The sequence below is a fragment of the Lissotriton helveticus genome, chromosome 7 (assembly GCF_964261635.1).
Source record: "Lissotriton helveticus chromosome 7, aLisHel1.1, whole genome shotgun sequence".
NCBI lineage: Eukaryota > Metazoa > Chordata > Amphibia > Caudata > Salamandridae > Lissotriton > Lissotriton helveticus.
This window is the reverse complement of record NC_136068.1, coordinates 746,627,813-746,647,671: the sequence shown is the minus strand read 5'-3', so window position 1 is coordinate 746,647,671 and position 19,859 is coordinate 746,627,813. Positions and strand designations below refer to the sequence as shown.

The following is a 19,859-nucleotide window of genomic DNA, read 5'->3' as shown; positions in this document are numbered from 1 at the left end:
CCATTGACAGCGCTTATCACATGCAATTCGGGGCTTTTCATCAGAGTTGGACTCTTCACTGTATGGGTATTGCCAACATGTCACAAGGATTCACAACCTTAACTATGATAGCAGCTTTAGCTATTTAGTCCTCATTGACTCCTGGCTAACCACATCTGGTTCTATACTCTCAGCGCTACCACTTTTTAACTAGAATATCCTAAAAAAAATAGAAAAAAGCTTAATCTTACCCAGTTCGGCTGAAAGATGATGCACAGTTTACATGACACCTTCTGGTAAAATCTGTCACCTGTAAGTCAGTCTATATTCCTTCAACGAAAACGCATTAACCTTTTACATCTAACCCTGGCAGCCTAGCAGATGATCTCATTCTGCTGTCCCTGCTCAGCAAACTCATCACCTGACCTGACACACAAGAGGCAAACAAAGATATGACAGCACCTTTAGATTTACTCAAGTGGTCAATTTGTTCACCAGTGAAGTGGAAGGGCCCTGACATCTTAGAATTCCAGATACCCAATCTTCGCCTCTGGGACTGGCAGCTCTTCGCATGGTCTGTCCATGTCCTCGTTTTCAACATTCATGGTGCACGCGGCAATGAGGCCAACCCTAACTCTGTGAGGCCCGCCTCACTGTGGGCCAAGAGGAAAATACCATCAATGCTGATGCTCTCATGCAAAACGTCTCCAGCCTTAAATTTCACCACATCCCAAGTGCACACCTTTGCATCTCCTAGACCAAATATAAAATGGTACACACGCAGCGTTGCCCACATTGTTCAATTAATGATCCAGAAGGTCAAATTGTCCAATACTCTCAAAAATAGGTCATTAAAAATTGCAACTTACAGAACGATCTCAGTGGCAATACTGGAAATAAAGCAGTTTGGATGGTGTAAAAAACACAAATTACCTCACCCACTGCAGTTGCTGTATGCTTACACTCAGTCCTTCATCTCTGACACTAGCGATCCCTCCCAAAATATGCAGCAAAATAATTTTATTTCTCACAACAATCATCCTCTTGAGTACCCCAACAGTACCAATAAATTCCGCTTGAGCCATTCTTCAGCCTCATGTTTGTCATATTCTTAACCAGTCTTGGGTCAATCTGCCTCAGGCTCTGAAGCTTTTAGGGAGGGTTCCAGAGACAAAGCCCTGGTACGGTAGGCAACTAGTAGATTGCACAAGACCACACCTAAGCTATAAGATGGATACTGCTTCATTAGCCCTGGTTCAGTGGTCCAAAGAAAGAGGTCCTATTCCTAGGCCCTGCTTCTAATTGAGATCCTTCTCCTGGGTCCTGATGACCCTTCCTTCCAATTTTATCTATTGACTTTGGATTGGCTTCATCCCACTCCATCAAAAAAACAACTCAATCTCTGAGTCTTGTTCTAACCGTAGGATTTACAAAAGCGCCAATTCATTGATAATGACTCTATTTCATTGCCGAATTTGTGTTTACTCTTTTCGGAATTTTCGACTCCAGTTCCTCTTTAAACCTGCATACTACTAAAGCAAAATATTTCCTTTTTTTACCGTTGGATGAGGTTGGTTTTACAAAACCGACTGTTCATTGCTGGTGACTCAGGTAAGGGACATTTTTGGTGATAACAAAGATGTCATAAATGTTACACTATAGTATGTTTAAAAAATACTTGTGAGCGCGATTTAAAATTTCTTGGTGTACGCCGCTGCTCGTCGCTCACAGGCATGTGCTGTAGTACCTCCTGCTTACTCTGCTTATTAATCTAATAGGTCTGTACTTTTCACTGTAAACAGCTAGTATTTTTCTTGTCTCTCTCACTACCTTATAATTGTTGCTCCGTACAAACATTGTCACTCAGCACCACCACATTATCACTCAGCGCTACCCCAGCATCACTAAGCACCACTACATTTTCACTCAGCACCAGCACACTATCACTCAGCACCACTCAGCACCACCACAGCACCACTCAGCACCACTCAGCACCACCACAGCACCACTCAGCACCACCACAGCATCACTCAGCACCACCACATTATCACTCAGCACCACTCAGCACACCCACACCACCACAGTACCACTCAGCACCACCACAGCATCACTCAGCACCATCACAGCACCACTCAGCACCACCACAGCATCACTCAGGGGCCCACAACATCACTATGCGCTACCACAGTATCACTGAACGCCACAGCATCACTCGTCGCCACCACAACATCACTCTGCGCCATCACAGCATCAATCTGTGCAACCATTCAACAACAACTGGTTCAAATATGTTCTCTCAATGTTTCAAGCTTTATTACAAATGTCACAGAAAGATGTTAATATTTCACTTCTGTTCTTGGATTTTCGTCACAATAAAATACACTGAACACAATCTTCACAAACGTTATTTACAAAAGTTTAAGCTATTGCTATTATAAATTACAATTATTTTTATTTAAGTATTAATTATTTAAAAAAATGTAAAGCCATTGTTATTTGTAATATCAATACATCTAAGTCACGTAAATACAACACATATTGCATTACAAATGCTATAGGTGTCACATTTGCGAAAGTTAAAACTATTGGCATTGTAAATGACAAAGCTATTAATTTAGCTATTTTCAAAACCAATACAGAAATAAAAGAAATTGCCATTTACAATACCAATAGCTAAAACTTTCCTAATGCGAGACCTATTGCATTTCCAATGCTTGTTTATATTTGGTTGCCCAATTGGATCCTCTGGGACCTTCCTGACAGAAAGGACTTGATCCACTGAAGAGCCGACCTGCCAATGCCCACATTAGCAATTCTCAGCAAGAGTTGTGCATGGTTGACATCTGCTCCTTATTCACAAATAGAACACAAGCTGTCAGCCTGGCACCTTACTTCTCGGAAGCCCACAAACTCATATACGGAGTGCTTTAAGGTTCATTGCTCAGCCCCAACCTCTTCAATGCATACATGGTCCCTCAGGCCAACATCAACCGTGCACACAGAATCAACACTTTCTCCTATGCAGATGACATGCAAATCATACTCTCTATCTCAGACAACAATCCCAACACAAGAAAGAAGTCCATTGCCTGCATGACCGAAGTCACTAACTGGATGAAAGCCAACTCCCTCAAGTTCAAACTGACAAAACAGAAGCAGTGATCTTCAGCAAGAACACCTCACCATGGGATTCCAACTTGTGGCCAGCCAAATTAAGACCCATGCGCATGCCCGCACCCAGAAACCACATCAGGAACCTCGGAATATCAGGAACCTCGGAACATCTACAGCAAACTGGACATAACACCACAATTCAATGCCATCACTGCATCCAGCTTCCACACCCTGAAGATACTGAGGAAGAGCTTCAGAAGGCTCACATGCAACACTAGAAAAAATGACGCCGTAGTCACCAGAAAGTTGGACTATGGAAACACACTCTGTGCTGGGATAACCAAACAACTCACTAGATCGCAAGCCATCCAGAACTCGTCAGCGAGACTAATCCTCAACCTCCCAGATAGAACTCACATAACACCATACCTCAGAGAACTACACTGGCTCCCAATACACAGATGGGCTCAATTCAATCTCCTCACACACATAATCAAGGCACTACACAACTGAGATCCCACCTACCTGAACAGTTGCATCTCTTTCCACCAATCACCCAGACACCTCCGCTCCGCAGTACTTCTACTTGCACACATCCGATGCATACACACAACCAGATCAGGAGGATGAACATTCTCTTACATCGTGCCTAAAGTGTGGAATGACTTCCCACTTCACATCAGAGCCTCCTCCTTCCTTCTGAATTTTGCAAGAAGCTGAAACTGGCTTTTCAATTAGCGAACCTACCATAGGCAGGGTTAGGCACACACAACTGCTAAGTACCAGGATACCCTCACAGGTTAGTGTGCTTTACAAATACACATAACAGTGACTTTATCTTCCCAGGTAGTGCAGTCCTACACCACAACGACCTATAATACATGTGGTGTCTCAATACATAGGTACAGTTACCAAATGTGAACGCTTTTGTTAAAATTGTGTAGCTAGACGACAAGAGCTGCATTCATAGTTTGCTCTCACCGGAAGTAAGCCCTACAATAATGGTGTATCTTTCCATTGGTTTTCTACTTTTGTCGTATATTGAAGACTTGTTTGAAATCAAAAAGAGGATGTGGTAATGCTTCTAATAATTCTATGTTGAGGATGTCCCAATGTTTTTGTGTGTTTTTCTTTTTCTTTTGTTTGGGCATAGGAATAATTACAGAGACTTGCCAGTATGACCTACATTTTTGTGACATTGTAGCCAGCAACATCCTGAAATGTGTCCTTTGAGGAAAGACTTTGGGGCTGTGAAACAGCTGTATCCACTAATGTCCCTCAGTGAGGCTTTTTTGCTGGCTTTTATGTTCCAGCACATTGGACCTTTCCCCAAATACATTAACAGCTGGACACCATGAAAGAAGGCCTTAGCCTTTTTTCAATGACAAACAGGAATATCCCCACTTTCTATCTGGATGGAGACTTAACACAACTACGTTTCAGGAGTTTTGGGCAGCAGTGGTAACTGGAATTAACAATTAATTGTGCTTCATATAATTAATTTCTCTGTCCAACATACCCAAACACAGTATCTGTAGAAATTCCCCAGTCTCACTAATGCCTCTCATCCATCAGACAAGGGTCCCAGCATATGTGGTGTCAGAACCCATTTCAGGGGGGCATGGGGCACACAGAGGCTACTGGGCCCAATTGTGGTGGTTGAGGGGTTTTAGTCCTGGAGTTCCAGGTCCTGACCTACTATGGATCCTATGCAACTGGGACAAGTACCCCTCCTGCACTTGACTCTGTGACAGCTGTGTACGGACAGCCAAAGCCTCTCTCTAGTATGGGAAGTGTAGCTACAGGTAAGCAACACAACTCATAAATCAAAGTGCACACAGTATGAATCAATGTGTAGTCCAATACTTACTTTTATAAGAAAGTATTTTATTTCTAACTCTACACATCTAAATGAATAATGGTACTCATGTGCAATACAACACTCCCCTTGAGTTCGTGGCTCTAGGAGTTGCTAGGTAAATCCCAGTCCCACCCTCTTCCTTGTAAAGTGTACAGGGTTATTCCTCGTCCACAGGTGGCCACATCCAGGGAATGCATACTAGTAGGCTGTACTCAAGAGTTCTCCTTTAATTCTTTAGATATTAGGCAAAAGTGTCTATGTGCTGCAGCACCATTAGTGGTGTACGCCCCAGAGCCCCACAGGCCCAGTTCTGGTCTTACTCACTCTGGCCATATGGAAGTGTTCAACAGAGCAGCAAGTGCCCTCCCCTAAATCCAGATCCTGAGTGGTAAAAACAGGCCCGAGCAATTCATGTGACAGCACCAGTCAGGCATAGCCTTTCTCCTTCGAACAGCGCTGCTGGCTCGTCCAGCAATTTGGAGCTTCTCCCGCTCAGCCTTCACAAGGGGGGTGGGGTGTCATTTTAGGGGTTTGGGGGTTTCTCTGGCTCCCGACTGTAGCTCGGGCGAGGGTGCAACGACTTCAGCGTCATGCTGAGATCCTCTGGGAAGCAGTCAGCTGCAGTTGACAGGCTTGATCTGCCAGTCACAGCAGTAATCCTGTCTGGGTCATGACCTGAACAGTTGGCCACAGGTGTACCAGCAGCCCCACCTAGCATACAGGGTTGTTGCGTTACTCACAGTCAGGTGCAGACTCTTCCGGTGAGATTGCTCTCACTACGGCTCCTCCTCTTGGCATATGGGGTCGCCAATCTCAGCGGACACAAGTCTCATGCACCTGGCCCAAATAAGTTCAACTGCGGCCCCTTTGGCATACGGAGACATGGGGGTGCAAGCCTGGTGCTTCCCGCAAGACACTATTCACATGGCTGAGATCATGGTGGCCCCCTCCGGGAATACAGGGGTTGCCGGGGCGTTCCTGCACATGGGCAATAACCTGATCGGTGCGCAGCCATTCTCCTCACACCTTGCTTAGAGAATCCTCTTGGTAGTGCTCCCCACCGGAGCTTGCTCTTTCTAACACTCTCCTCTTCCTCACTGGGCACCCAGGTCTTGGCCAGCAGGCAGGCGCTGGTGCTCCACGATCCAGGGCAGGTGATCTTAATTTTCCCTGGGTGCTTTCATGTCACCCATCATGGAAACTAGGAGGCCTTGACTCCTAGTCCTGGTCACAGGCAGAAGTCTTGCACAGTTTCCCCTCCTCGTACAGCCCATCTGGCTGTTTGGCAGATGACTTAGTTTGGGATCTCAACCTCCCCTTTGTATAGTCCACTTCCAGATACCAAAATGAGTCTGAGTCTTTGAAGTTTAATTCTGGGGTTCTGCTTCTTTGAAAGTGGACACTTCTCTTTTTCTTCTTGCCTTATGAAAGGATGTCTGTTACAGCATGCAAGACTCCGAAGCAGACTGACCCACGACACACTTCATGGGAATGACCACAGTTCACACCTGGATGTCAGCCACAGTTATATGTGCCTCAAAAAGTTAATCCCAGACTCCTAATCCTACTCTTTATGATTCCCTTATCAGCCATGTTTCCTTTCCTGAGATGTGTTCAGGTCCCTTCCTTGTGATCTATTATAGAATCAAAGATCAGTCTTCTGAAGGGGAAAGGGGTCTTTTCCTCGTTTTCTCCAATGTGTGTCTCAGCCAGCTCACAGGAATGTAGCAATACACAAATCTGGCTGGGGATTCCTCTCCTCCTCATGTCTTCACCAGGTAGATCTGGGGGATCCTCCATATAATTCATTAATGCAGGCACACCTACCCAGTGTACATTCACAGCACTCTTTTGCCCCGACTACAAGCCTGGCGGTCCGACTTTTGGGGTGCAGCAGTGGCAGTCTCTCGACTGCTCTATTAGGAGTCAGGCTGTCAGACCGCCACAGGCGGTGTTGCGGCAGTGTAGTTGCTTAGTGGGACCACCCAAGTCCCACCGAGCATATTAGGAGTTTCCTCCCCTCAGGGTTTTCATAGTGGCACCTCCTCCAGGAAAACCCTGGAAGAGAGGAAACAGAGTGGGGCCTACAGGGCACAACATTTGCTCCCCTGTGCATGCACACCAGTTCCTGCACGGCATGGACTTTTCAGTCCATGCCGTGCAGGAACTGTTTTTGGCGTTCCCATTTCGGTGCCCGTTTTTAGAATTATGAGTATTGTTCATTGTTTGATTACTTAAAATCATGACAATTAGAATAAAAATAGAAGGAAACAAAGAAAACCAAGCAAGAACACACAGTTCATCTTAAATGCAACAAGAAAAAGCTAAAAGTGTTAAAAGGATGCAGTGTTACTAAATATTTTTAAAAGTGAACAAGAAACAAGCTAAAATATGTTAAAACATAATGACCTTGTTGATAGATGTGCCACCCAGCGATAACTTTCGGTAAGACAATCAAAGACAGCGCCGATAAGTGTCTCGAAATATAATAAAGAACACAGGAGTCCCGATTTATTCGTAGATGTACAAATTACGACGGTGGTTATTGTAAACCCGCAGATGTACGTTTTGTTTGCAGTTTTAATGACAAATTTCATAAACCTGAAGTTAAGCATCATATTGTTGGGATTCATTGCTGCTATGATGGCTAGCCGGAATGATCGAACTCCATTGTCAATCCATGCGCCCCGCAACAAACTCCTTCCGTCATTAAGAAATGCGGGGCAAGCACACACTGTGAGAAAGTGCCATCTTTCTTGCATATGTATGCCCCCACATTTTTCTGACTGCTGATGTGCTTTGACTGAGTGTGCCCTGGGCTCCTGCCAACCAGGTACCCAGGGCCTGTGTTCCTTCCCTAAAACTGTGTTGAAACTAAAACCCAATTGGCATCTCTGGCCACCTGTTAGCCTCTAGTAAATGGTTCCCTAGGTACCCAGGTCATGGTGACCAGAGAAGACCCCTAAGGACTGCAGCACGTATGGTGCCACCTTTAGGGGCCCTGTACCCTGGCACCCACACACTGACTTTGCAGGCTGAGTGCCTAAGTACAGAACTAAACAAAGAGTCGACATGGCACACATCCCTGTGTGCCATGCCCACAAACCCACTGCCCTGACATACATCTGTCACCCCTCTAGCTTGGTGCCCTATGCCAGTGGTGTGGGCACAGGTGCATGAGCCCTGTGCCCCTTCAGTACCCAGGGCCATTCCTGGGCACTGTAATTGCAGTGATGCCATTAAGAGTATATGGTGCTGTGAGGGCGACATTACGAACTGCACAGCACCATAATGGCTACACTGAAGACTGACAAGGTAGGTATCAAACTTCTCGGCACATTAACTCCACACTGATGCAAGTGTGGGATTTAAAGAAAAAGGCACCACAGAGGGCATCTTAGAGATGCCCCCTGAAACCTAACCACAATCCACGTCTGGACTGAGAGGCTGCCTAAGCTACCACACAGCAGACATGTTGCTGGACCCCTGGGTGGAGAGCCCCCCACTCTCCTGGGCCTGCAACAATGCACATCCTGGGCGAGGTGCTAGGTCTCCTCCCCCAGGATGGGCCGGGGGAAGCTTCAAAGGACGGCCGCCTCTGTGAGCTTCTCCAGACCATTTGCTGTACCCAGCAACTGGCCCCCACCAGTCCTGACCCCCACTTTGGCGGGAAGACTGGCGGGAAAAACTGCGTCAGGAAGGGGGGTGCCAGCTTGTGCTAACCCCCCCCCTCAGGTGGGGGAGACGAGGTGAAGCACGACCCCGGGCTCCGGCCATCTTGAAGATGGGGAGCCCTGCCCAATCACAGCTAGGCTTCTGCCCCCCTCCCACAGGAGAGGAGCAGGCTAGGGGGTGTACCCACTCCAGGACAGGGACCTATTGGTCCTTGCCCTTGCCCTACCTGTAACGCCTCTAAATTCAGTATTTAGGGGCTCCCTGAACCTTCCTTCCTCAGATCACGATAAGAAAAGAAGATCAAGAAGAAGAAGACCCGCCGTGCAGCTGCTAACAACAGGACGACACTCACTGACTTGGCCCCAGCCCTACAGGCCTGTCGATCCTGGAACCTGCTCCTGCTTAATCCCGGCAACTCCCGCTGACAGCAACCTTGGGACACCCTGAAGATCTACCAACCCCTGGTGCCAGCCAGGAAGCTCAAGACCCACTCTGCACCCGCATTGTACTTATCTGAGACCTCTCATATTGAGAACAGTATATTTTGATACCTGTTGGTTCTAAAAATAAAACAACTATATCTTTGATATAAAAACAATTGGCCTTGAGTTCAGTCTTTAAGCGTGTGAAACCTTTAGCTGACTGAGTGTGTACAACAAATGCTTCACACTGTCCTCTGGTACTGCCTTACTGCTTGACCAAGCTACCACTTTAGAGAGTAAGGTCACACCTGGCTTTAACCTCTGTTATACCTCTGGGGTTTGTGGACTCTATACACACTGTACCTTATTCTGGTCCAGTATACATAGAGCCACTTTCTCACATTGGTGGATCAGCGGTGGGATACAAACTTGCATTTGTTGGACTACTTGGTTACCATCTGATCACACAACAGAACTCATAAACTGCCTTTAGAATTCTGAAATTGGGTTTTCCAAAATACTAAAAGTCTTGTCAGGGCCCTGCTTAAGTCCCTCTAGAATTTTAGAAAAAATAAAAGTCACTATAGTCAGGGTAGAGGGTTAGAACTATCAAGTTAGAATGTCTCAACCACCCCCAACTATTAGTGAGGATAATATTGCACAGGACCTGGTGGAGGAGCTCAACCTCACACCTTACTTACACTTAAATTTCAGAGAAGTAAGGTCCTTATGCAATTTGAAAAATATACCAGTGGGCCTGCATTCAACCAAAACAGGGCTCCAGAAGCTCTTGGCTGAGTATGCTAAAGGCCACCCCTCTGAACAGGGTGATGACCAGTCAGAGGAAGAAGAGGTGCTAGAGGAGGAGGAGACCCCCCCCCCCATCATCTCTAGGGAGAGGAGGGGCCCTGTATCCTTAACTCCAAGAATCACACTCTGGGACCCTAGGACCTACACAGGTGGGCCAGGGCCTAGTGAAAATATTGGGACTAGTCCCAGTGAATAGGACAGCTTGTTAGCCAAGTTGGCCAAGAGATTAGATCTAGAGTCCAGACTCCAGGCTCTAGAAAAAGAAAGGAAAGAGATGGACTCAGCCCCTATGTCTGGTGGCAGCAATACCAATAACAAGGATATAGAGGACTCTTATGATCCCAAAATCCCCAAAGGGATTGTCCCTAAATTTGAGGAAGGTGATGATATCACCAAGTGGTTCACAGCCTTTGAAAGGGCTTGTGATATGAGAAGAGTGAAGAAACCTCAATGGGGGAACTCCTGTGGGAACTGTTCTCTGGTAACTCCAGAGACAGGCTGCTGACCCTCTCTGGGCAAGATGCAGGGTCTTATGACCTCGTGAAGAGAACTCTGATTGAGGGATTTGGACTCACTACTTAGGAGTATAGAATTAGGTTCAGGGGGCTCACAAAACCCATACCAAATCCTGGATAGATTTTGTGGACTACTCAGTAAAGACACTGGATGGTTGGTTAACTGGACACAATGTGCATGATTTTACTGGACTTTATAATTTGTTTAGGAAGGAACACATTTTAAGTAATTGCACAAAATAAAATTTGCATCAGTATTTGGTAGACCTAGGGCTAATTTCTCCCCATGAATTGGGAAAGCAGGCAGACCATTGGGTCAAGACTAGGGTGACAAGGACAGCCACTGGGGGTGACCGAAAGAAGGTGGTTACAAAACCTCCCCAGGGGAAAGCCGGTGAGAATCCCCAAGATAAAAAGTCTGAGTCTTCCAAAGGACCCCAAAAACCTGTACACGTGGGTGGGTCTCAAACTACTCCCTATGTGCCTAAGCCCTATAGGGGGAAGAACTTTGATCCTAACAAGGCCTATTGTAACAACTGTAAAAAATTCGGACATTTAACTGTAGACAAAAACGGCCCCTACAATAAAGCCCCTAAGCCACCCAACACAGCTACTCCAGGGACAGTGACTCTACAGATTGGATCAGAGGAGTACCCGGAGAAAATCTGGGAATACACTCAAGCTAGTCTAGTCTCCTTGGGGGAAATGGAGTTTGCCACTGTAGCTGGTTAGCCAACCAACTGTAAAAAATATTTACAATACCCCTCCATTAATGGAACTAGAGTAGAAGCCCTGAGGGATATAGCTACCAGTATCACTATGGCGAAGGAAATGCTGGTTTCCCCAGAGCAATACTTGATTGGGAAAACGTACCCAGTCACCAATACTGACAGCATTACCAATCAACGCCCTATGGCTATGGTGACATTAGGTTGGAGGAAGGTTACTGGCCTGAAACTGATGGTGGTCACTCCACAATTGCCTGCTGACTGTCTGCTGGGAAATGACCTGGAAACCTCAGCCTGGACTGAGGTTTAGCAAGTAACCCATGCAGCCATGCTGGGTATCCCTAAACTGGTGTGTGTGCTAACCAGAGCACAGAGCAAAAAGAATGGAGAACAAGTAGGTGTGGAGCCTGAAAATATGGCCCAACCAACCAAGAGACAAAGCAAGAAGACTGGGGGACCAGCTTCTACACAGCAAGCCTCTCAGGACCCCTCTCCTCAGGGAGAGAACTTGGTACCCACAGAGCTTATTGGGAAGAGGGATTACTGTATGCTGAGGCAAGAACCCCTAATCCTGGAGCTACCAGGAGTGTGGTAGTGCCACAGAAGTACAGGGAGTTCCTCCTAACTTTAGCTCATGACATCCCCCTAGCTGAACATCTGGGGCAGACCAAAACTTGGGAAAGGCTAGTTAGTCACTTCTACTGGCCCCAGATGAACCAAACGGTGAAGGAGTTTGTGAGCTCCTGAGTTACCTGTCAGGCCAGTGGCAAGACAGGTGGCAAACCAAAGGCCCCCCTGATACCACTGCCAGTGGTGGAGGTACCCTTTGAAAGGGTAGGTGTGGACATTGTGGGTCCACTTGAACCTCCCACAGCCTCAGGGAACAAAATCATTCTAGTAGTAGTGGATCATGCTACTAGGTACCCTGAAGCAATTCCCCTTAGGGTTACTACAGCTTCTGCAGTAGCCAAGGCCCTCCTGGGTGTCTTCACCAGGGTAGGGTTCCCTAAGGAGGTGGTTTCAAACAAAGGTTCCAACTTCATGTCTGCTTACCTGAAACACATGTGGAAGGAGTGTGGTGTGCAGTACAAGTTCACTACCCCATACCACCCACAAACCAATGGTCTTGTTGAAAGGTTCAACAAGACATTGAAAGGTATGATCATGGGACTCCCTGAAAAACTCAAAAGGAGATGGGATGTCCTGTTGTCATGCCTGCTTTTTGCTTATAGGGAAGTGCCTCAGAAAGGAGTGGGGTTTTCACCATTTGAGCTTCTGTTTGGTCATCCTGTAAGGGGACCATTTTGTCTTGTGAAAGAAGGTTGGGAGAGGCCTCTCCAAGAACTCAAACAAGACATTGTGGACGATGTGCTTGGCCTATGGTCCAGAATGGCTGAGTAAGTGGACAAGGCATCCAAGAATCTTGAGGCCAGCCAGGAGCTGCAGGCGCACTGCTATGACCAAAAAGCTGCCATGGTTGAATTTCAACCTGGACAACAGGTGTGGGTTTTGGAGCCAGTGGCACCAAGGGCTCTCCGAAACAGATGGAGTGGCCCTTACCCTATCCTGGAGAAAAATAGTGAGGTCACTTACTTAGTGGACCTGGGCACCAGCAGGACACCCAAAAGGGTTATCCATGTGAACCGCCTTAAACTCTACAATGACAGGGCTGACCTCACCATGCTGATGGTGACTGATGAGGAACAGGAAGCAGAGAGTGAACCTCTCCCTGATCTCTCTTCCAGACCAAAAGATGGGTCAGTGGGTGGGGTGGTCTATTCAGACACCCTCTCTCCCCAACAGCAGACTGACTGAAAGCAAGTCTTGCAACAGTTTGCTAGTCTCTTTTCCTTGACCCGAGGTCTGACCAGCTGGTGTACCCATGATGTGGACACTGGTGACAGTAACCCTGTCAAAAACAAAATCTATTGACAATCAGACCAAGTCAAGGAAAGCATCAAAGCTGAAGTCAGCAAGATGCTGGAGCTAGGGGTGACTGAACCCTCTGAGAGCCCCTGGGCTAGCCCAGTGGTTGTGGTCCCCAAACCGAATTATCAGGGTGGAAAGAGAGAGATGAGGTTCTGTGTGGACTATAGAGGACTCAACTCTGTCACCAAGACAGATGCTCACCCCATTCCAAGAGCAGATGAGTTGATAGACAAGCTAGGGGCAGCCAAATTCATCAGTACCTTTAACTTAACTGCAGGGTACTGGCAGATTGGCATGGCCCCAGGAGCCAAAGAGAAAACAGCATTTTCCACCCCTGATGGGCACTATCAGTTTACTGTAATGCCTTTTGGGTTAAAGAATGCCCCTGCCACCTTCCAGAGGTTGGTGAACCAAGTCCTGACAGGATTGGAGTCCTTTAGTGCAGCTTATCTTGACGATATTGCTGTCTTTAGCTCCACCTGGCAGGATCACCTGATCCACCTTGGGAAGGTTCTACAAGCCCTGCAAGCTGCAGGACTGACTATCAAGGCATCCAAATGCCAGATAGGGCAGGGCACTGTGGTGTACTTGGGCCACCTTGTAGGTGGAGGCCAGGTCCAACCCTTAGAGCCCAAGATCCTGAGTATCATGGACTGGGCAGTTCCAACCACCCAGATCCAAGTCAGGGCATTCCTTGGCTTGACTGTGTACTACATCAAGTTTGTGAAGGGATGTGGGTCCATTGTGACTCCCCTCACAGAACTCACATCCAATAAAATGCCCAAGAAAGTAAACTGGACTGTTAGCTGCCAAAAGGCTTTTGACACCCTGAAAGAAGCAATGTGCTCAGCACCCATTCTAAAAGCACCAGACTACTCCAAGCAGTTCATAGTGCAGATTGATGCCTCAGAGCTGGGGATAGGAGCGGTCCTCTCCCAGATCAATGAGGAAGGCCAAGACCAACCTGTTGCTTTTATAAGCAGGAGGCTACTCCCCAGAGAGCAGCGTTGGAGTGCCATTGAGAGGGAGACCTTTGTTGTGGTTTGGTCCCTGAAGAAGTTGAGGCCCTACTTGTTTGGAACTCACTTCCTAGTTCAAACTGACCACAGACCTATCAGATGGCTAATGCAGGTGAAAGGGGAAAATCCAAAACTATTGAGATGGTCCATCTCCCTACAGGGTATGGACTTTGAAGTGGAACACCGACCAGGGACTGCCCATGCCAATGCAGATAGACTTTCCAGGTTCTTCCACTTAGACAATGAAGACTCCCTTGGGCAAGGTTAGTCTCATCACCTTTCGTTTTGGGGGGGGCAGGGGGGGGGGGGGGTTGTGTGAGAAAGTGCCATCTTTCTTGCATTGGTATGCCCCCACTTTTTTCTGACTGCTGATGTGCTATGCCTGAGGGTGCCCTGGGCTCCTGCCAACCAGGTACCGAGGCCCTGTGTTCCTTCCCTAAAACTGTGTTGAAACTAAAACCCAATTGGCATCTCTGGCCACCTGTCAGCCCCTAGTAAATGGTACCCTAGGTACCCAGGGCATGGTGACCAGAGAAGACCCCTTAGGACTGCAGCCCTTATTGTGCCACCCTTAGGGGCCCTGTACCCTGGCACCCACACACTGCCTTTGCAGGCTGAGTGCCTAAGTACAGAACTAAACAAAGAGTCCACATGGCACACATTCCTGTGTGCCATGCCCACAAACCCACTGCCCTCACATACATCAGTCACCCCTCTAGCTGGTTGCCCTATGCCAGTGGTGTGGGCACAGGTGCATGAGCCCTGTGCCCCTACAGTACCCAGGGCCATTCCTGGGCACTGTAAGTGCAGTGATGCTATTAAGAGTATATGGTGCTGGGAGGTCGACATTACAAACTCCACAGCACCATAATGGCTACACTGAAGACTGACAAGTTTGGTATAAAACTTCTCAGCACATTAAATCCACACTGATGCCAGTGTGGGATTTAATGAAAAAGGCACCACAGAGGGCATCTTAGAGATGCCCCCTGAAACCTAACCACAATCCACGTCTGGACTGAGAGGCTGCCTAGGCTACCACACAGCAGACATGTTGCTGGACCCCTGGGTGGAGAACCCCCCACTCTCCTGGGCCTGCAACAATGCACATCCTGGGCGAGGTGCTAGGTCAGTATGGGCCAGGGGAAGCTTCAAAGGCCTGCCGCCTCTGTGAGCTTCACCAGACCATTTGCTGTACCCAGCAACTGTCCCCCACCAGTCCTGACCCCCACTTTGGCGGGAAGACTGGCGGGAAAAACTACGTCAGGAAGGGGGGTGTGCCAGCTTGTGCCAACCCCACCCCTCAGTTGGGGGAGACGAGTGAAGCACGACCCCAGGCTCCGGCCATCTTGAAGATAGGGAGCCCTGCCCAATCACAGCTAGGCTCCTGCCCCCCTCCCACAGGAGAGGAGCAGGCTAGGGGGTGTACCCACCCCAGGACAGGGACCTATTGGTCCCTGCCCTTGCCCTACCTGTAACACCCCTAAATTCAGTATTTAGGGGCTCCCTGAACCTTCCTTCCTCAGATCCCGATAAGAAAAGAAGAAAGAAGATCAAGAAGAAGACCCACCGTGCAGCTGCTAACAACAGGACGACACCCACTGACTTGGCCCCAGCCCTTGTGGAGAAGTGTGGCTCAATGGTTAGAGCGGCAGACCCTGATGCAGAGGTCTAGCCCGGGACCAGGGTTCAATTCCCCGCCTCGGCGGGTCTTGGGCTCAAAATTCTACGGACCTGATAATTCTCGCCTCGGTGCCTATTCCAATCATGGAGTCCCACTCTGCAACTCTGGGCAATAGCTTGCTTAATATCCACAACGGCCCCCACAACGCTAAGGATGCCTGGCCTCCACCTTGGGGGTGCCCAGGAGTGGACACCTCACAGGGAAAGCCAGGATGGGTTCCACAGCGGTATTCGTACAAGCGCCTTGAGACCCTTGCGGGTGAGTAGTGCGCTATACAAGTGTGATACGCTTACGCTTACGCTACCGGCCTGTCGAATGCATTTTTCTTAAAACATATGACCCCTCACACAGCTTGATGTGAATCCAAGTGTTTGAATGGAGTTGGATTATAGTCTTTAATAGATTACAGGGTATTCCCCATTTTTGTAATTTGTGCCATAACAGGTCCCTAGGCACCCAATCAAAGGCCGCCTTAAAATCAACGAAGCAGCAATGTAGTAAAATTTTTGAGGATGCTGCTTTCTCCGTGAGTATGGATAGGGCCAATAGGTTGCTAGTAGTGCCTGATTTGGCAACAAAGCCAGTCTGATTAAATGGCAGCCGCTGAGTTTTTAATGCCCAGGACGACAGGTCTTCCAACAGGAGGCTGGCGTAGTATTTGGAGTCTACATCTAGGAGTGCTATCATCCTGTAGTTTTTAGGACCGGCTCTCCTGCCTCCTTTAAAAAAATAGAGTGAATTATAGCTCATTTCCACGATTCTGGTATGTTATGGGTGTGTCAGCAGTGCAAAAATAGAGGGGCCAGATTTTCAGACCAAAGCATGGGGTCGGCTTTAAACAGTGACTGCGGAAGCCCGTTGGGACCTGGAGCCCCGTCCAACTGGGTGTTACTGATATAGCGACCAATATTTTGTCTCATGCCTTCATGGACGAACAGGGACTTTGAAAACAGAGTCTTGCTGAATCGCAGTTTCCACGGTATTGATAACCAAAGTGGGAGCGTCGGGTTTATCCTGCATGGTTAATGTGCCATTACTCATTGTTTCCGATGGTGAGATGATATTCAATTGATCCCTTCCATTGTTGTGGTCTTTAAAATGCCCATTCAGCTTCAGTTATATTTGCACTGCATTGCCCAGTTACGCTCAATGTCCTCCTGTTCACCAATGACCATAAAGGTTTAGGATTGGAGTTTTTACTGGCATGGACTAATTTCAACCAGAACTGATCGGCTTCTTTTTGTTTATCCCTGTTGATGGATATTCTAAATGCTTTCTGAGCTTGCTTGTAGTTAGAAAATGCATGAACATCTCCCTGGAGTTTTCTAGTGAGACGTAGTGCAGAATTGCGTTTGGTCTTTAGTTTTTTTGTCACAGCTGTAATGGGTGTTTGTTCAGGTATTGGAGATTTACGTACTGAGAACAGAAATTGGCTCAGTAATTGTTCAACAAGGAGCTCCCATACTTTAATTGGGACAACTTCCCTTGTGCGCCATTCGCCTAGGAGAGTTCTGTATTTGTCCATTATTGCAGGGATTAGATGATCAGTCCATTTCAATCTTTTAAGGTTCTGTGTACATGTGCCGATTGCAGTTTGAGCGACTGCCAAGTGATGGGCAACATTGAAGGATAATCCTATTATTTGAGGGCGATGATCGCTAACACCCAGTGGTGCAATATAGAAGTTCTCTATTAAGGGGAGCATTTCCAAGTTACTTAACGTGTAATCAAGAAATGAGTAAGTGTGACCATTAGTTTGTGTCCAGGCTGGTGGAGAATCCGTAGAAAACCTCCCGTTCAATATGGTGTAACCCAGGTTGTTAAGTTGTAAGACAGCGTATTTGCCCAGTGTGTACCATTCGCCTAGGAGAGTTCTGTATTTGTCCATTATTGCGGGGATTCGATGATCAGTCCATTTCAATCTTTTAAGGTTCTCAGTACACGTGCCGAGTGCAGTGTGAGTGACTGCCAAGTGATGGGCAACATTGAAGGATAATCCTATTATTTGAGGGTGATGATCGCTAACACCCAGTGATGCAATATAGAAGTTCTCTATTAAGGGGAGCGTTTCAAAATTACTTAACGTGTAATCAAGAAATGAGTAGGTGCGACCATTAGTTTGTGTCCAGGCTGGTGGAGAATCTGTAGAAAACCTCAGATTCAATACGGTGTAACCCAGGCTGTTAAGTTGTAAGACAGCGTATTCGCCCAGTTTGCTCGGCCTGATGCCCGCTGGTTTAAGTGGTGGCACTAGGTACAATGGTACGGCAGGGAGTATTTCATTGTCTCCCTCTGGGATGCTTAAATAAAGATTAGTATTAAAGTCTCCAGAGATTAAGCATGGGACTGCACCATGTTCTCTTATCAGGTTGGACTTGATTTCAATCAGTCAATCGAATTTGGCCTTTTTCTCGCTAGAGTGAGGTGCAACGAAAATGTTAAGCAAGAGCAATTGTCTGGCCGGGTTTGAGCTACCGATTCTAATACCGGTGATCCAATCTTCACTCAATTCTAACACATTGATGTTTAAAGATAATTTACAGGCGACATAGATCGAAAGGCCGCCTCGTGGTCGACAGTGCTTGTGCACTCTTGTTGCTGATGACCTAAATTCAAGATAACCTTTTATGGGGGTACTTGTTAAGGACCAGGTTTCCAGGAGAAGTATCATGTTGTATCTTTTCAGGAATTCTAGACTGTCGGAGGATTGAAGTTTCGTATCAAGGCCAATGATTTCCAGGAACATATTGACAGACTAGAGTGAATAATATTTCAATCTTTATAGCCTCGGAACAGGGTCCCTGGCAACCAGGCCCAGTCTGGCTTTACAGTGGATTGGCTCTCTGTGTCTGGCTCACCATGATCTGCTGGAGAGCTACTTCGAGCTGATTTTAATATCGAAAATGGTGGATTTGCTGATTTAAAAAAAAAATTTTGTCCTCATTCAAGAAAGAAAGTGAGTGGTCTTAAAACAGTACCATGGCACCCTCCTGGACCAAATAGAGGGGACACGCAGTCCTGTAAATCTCTTTCCACCTCAAGGGTTCCTGGAGTAGCTGACCACAAGACTCTTGGGACTAGCCAAGGAAGGAACATACCCTCATTATCTGAATGAGCCATCATCCCTTGAACTCACTTATTTCATAATCATTGTACTTTTTTTTCTAGTAAGTTAAAATATCCATTTTATTAACCCACTCCTCCCATAACCCCAAAATCTAATTATTTTCTTTGACATACATCCCATGTCCAATTTATGGACTCTTTTAACAGAGGCCACCCGATCCAGAAACCTTGGAGGGTTAGGGGATATCCAATTTAAACACATTTCTCTTCTTGCCAAGAGAATTAAAACAAATAAAAGTGAAGCTTGGAAATTAGATAGCTTATTATTAATACCATCTTCAGGCCAAATGCCAAAAATAACTAAAACCAGACTTACCTTAATTTCTTGGCCGATTACTTCAGAGATTGTCTTACCCGCTTGGTGCCAGAAGCCCTGGATCTGGGGACACTGCAAAAAGATGTGCACATCATCCGCACTCCCCAGGGCACACTTCAAGCAGGCCTTCCTCCTCCTCCTCCCAACTTGGTAAGTCTCTTCGGAGTCCAGTAGGCTCTATGGAGTGAAAACATATGGTTTCTCCTCAATGGGGCGGCCTTGACATCCCTCCATAAAGTGCACATCGATACTTGCCAATAAGATGTAACATTGCCGGAAGGCAGGTCTCTTCTCCAGGGCTCCTCCATAGGTATTAACGGGGGTTCTCCTTTAACTAAAAGCCAAAACCATTTGGATACTTCCTTACGTTGATAGAGGGAGGTTAATAACTTAGTTCGAGTTCTTCATTCGCGTCTCCATCCTTGCCCCGGTTAACAGCCCAACCAGACAGTTCATAGTATTTAAATATGGACACCCTTTGGTTTGTTAGATTGCTAAGAGTGTCCCATGGAAGTAATTTATTATCTTGCAATAATTGACCCCATTTCTGTATTCCTTTTTCCAATAGTGGGACTGATAAGCTATCCTTGAGGCACTCAGGGGTACCTGGGGAATTCCAGATAAGAGCACTTGAGCAATAGTACGAAATTCTGAAAGCTTCCTCAGTTGGAACCACAATAC

General features: G+C 47.0%; 1 protein-coding gene across 1 annotated transcript in view; it reads right to left on the bottom strand.

Annotated features, from left to right (window-relative positions):
- LOC144767011 (uncharacterized) overlaps nt 1-19,286 on the bottom strand; it is a 587,268-nt gene extending 567,982 nt beyond the window's left edge. The window contains exon 1 of the transcript XR_013598020.1: nt 19,179-19,286. The gene's annotated coding sequence lies outside the window, so the exon portion shown is untranslated. The remainder of the gene's footprint in view (nt 1-19,178) is intronic.
- Between the last annotated feature and the right edge of the window lie 573 nt (nt 19,287-19,859).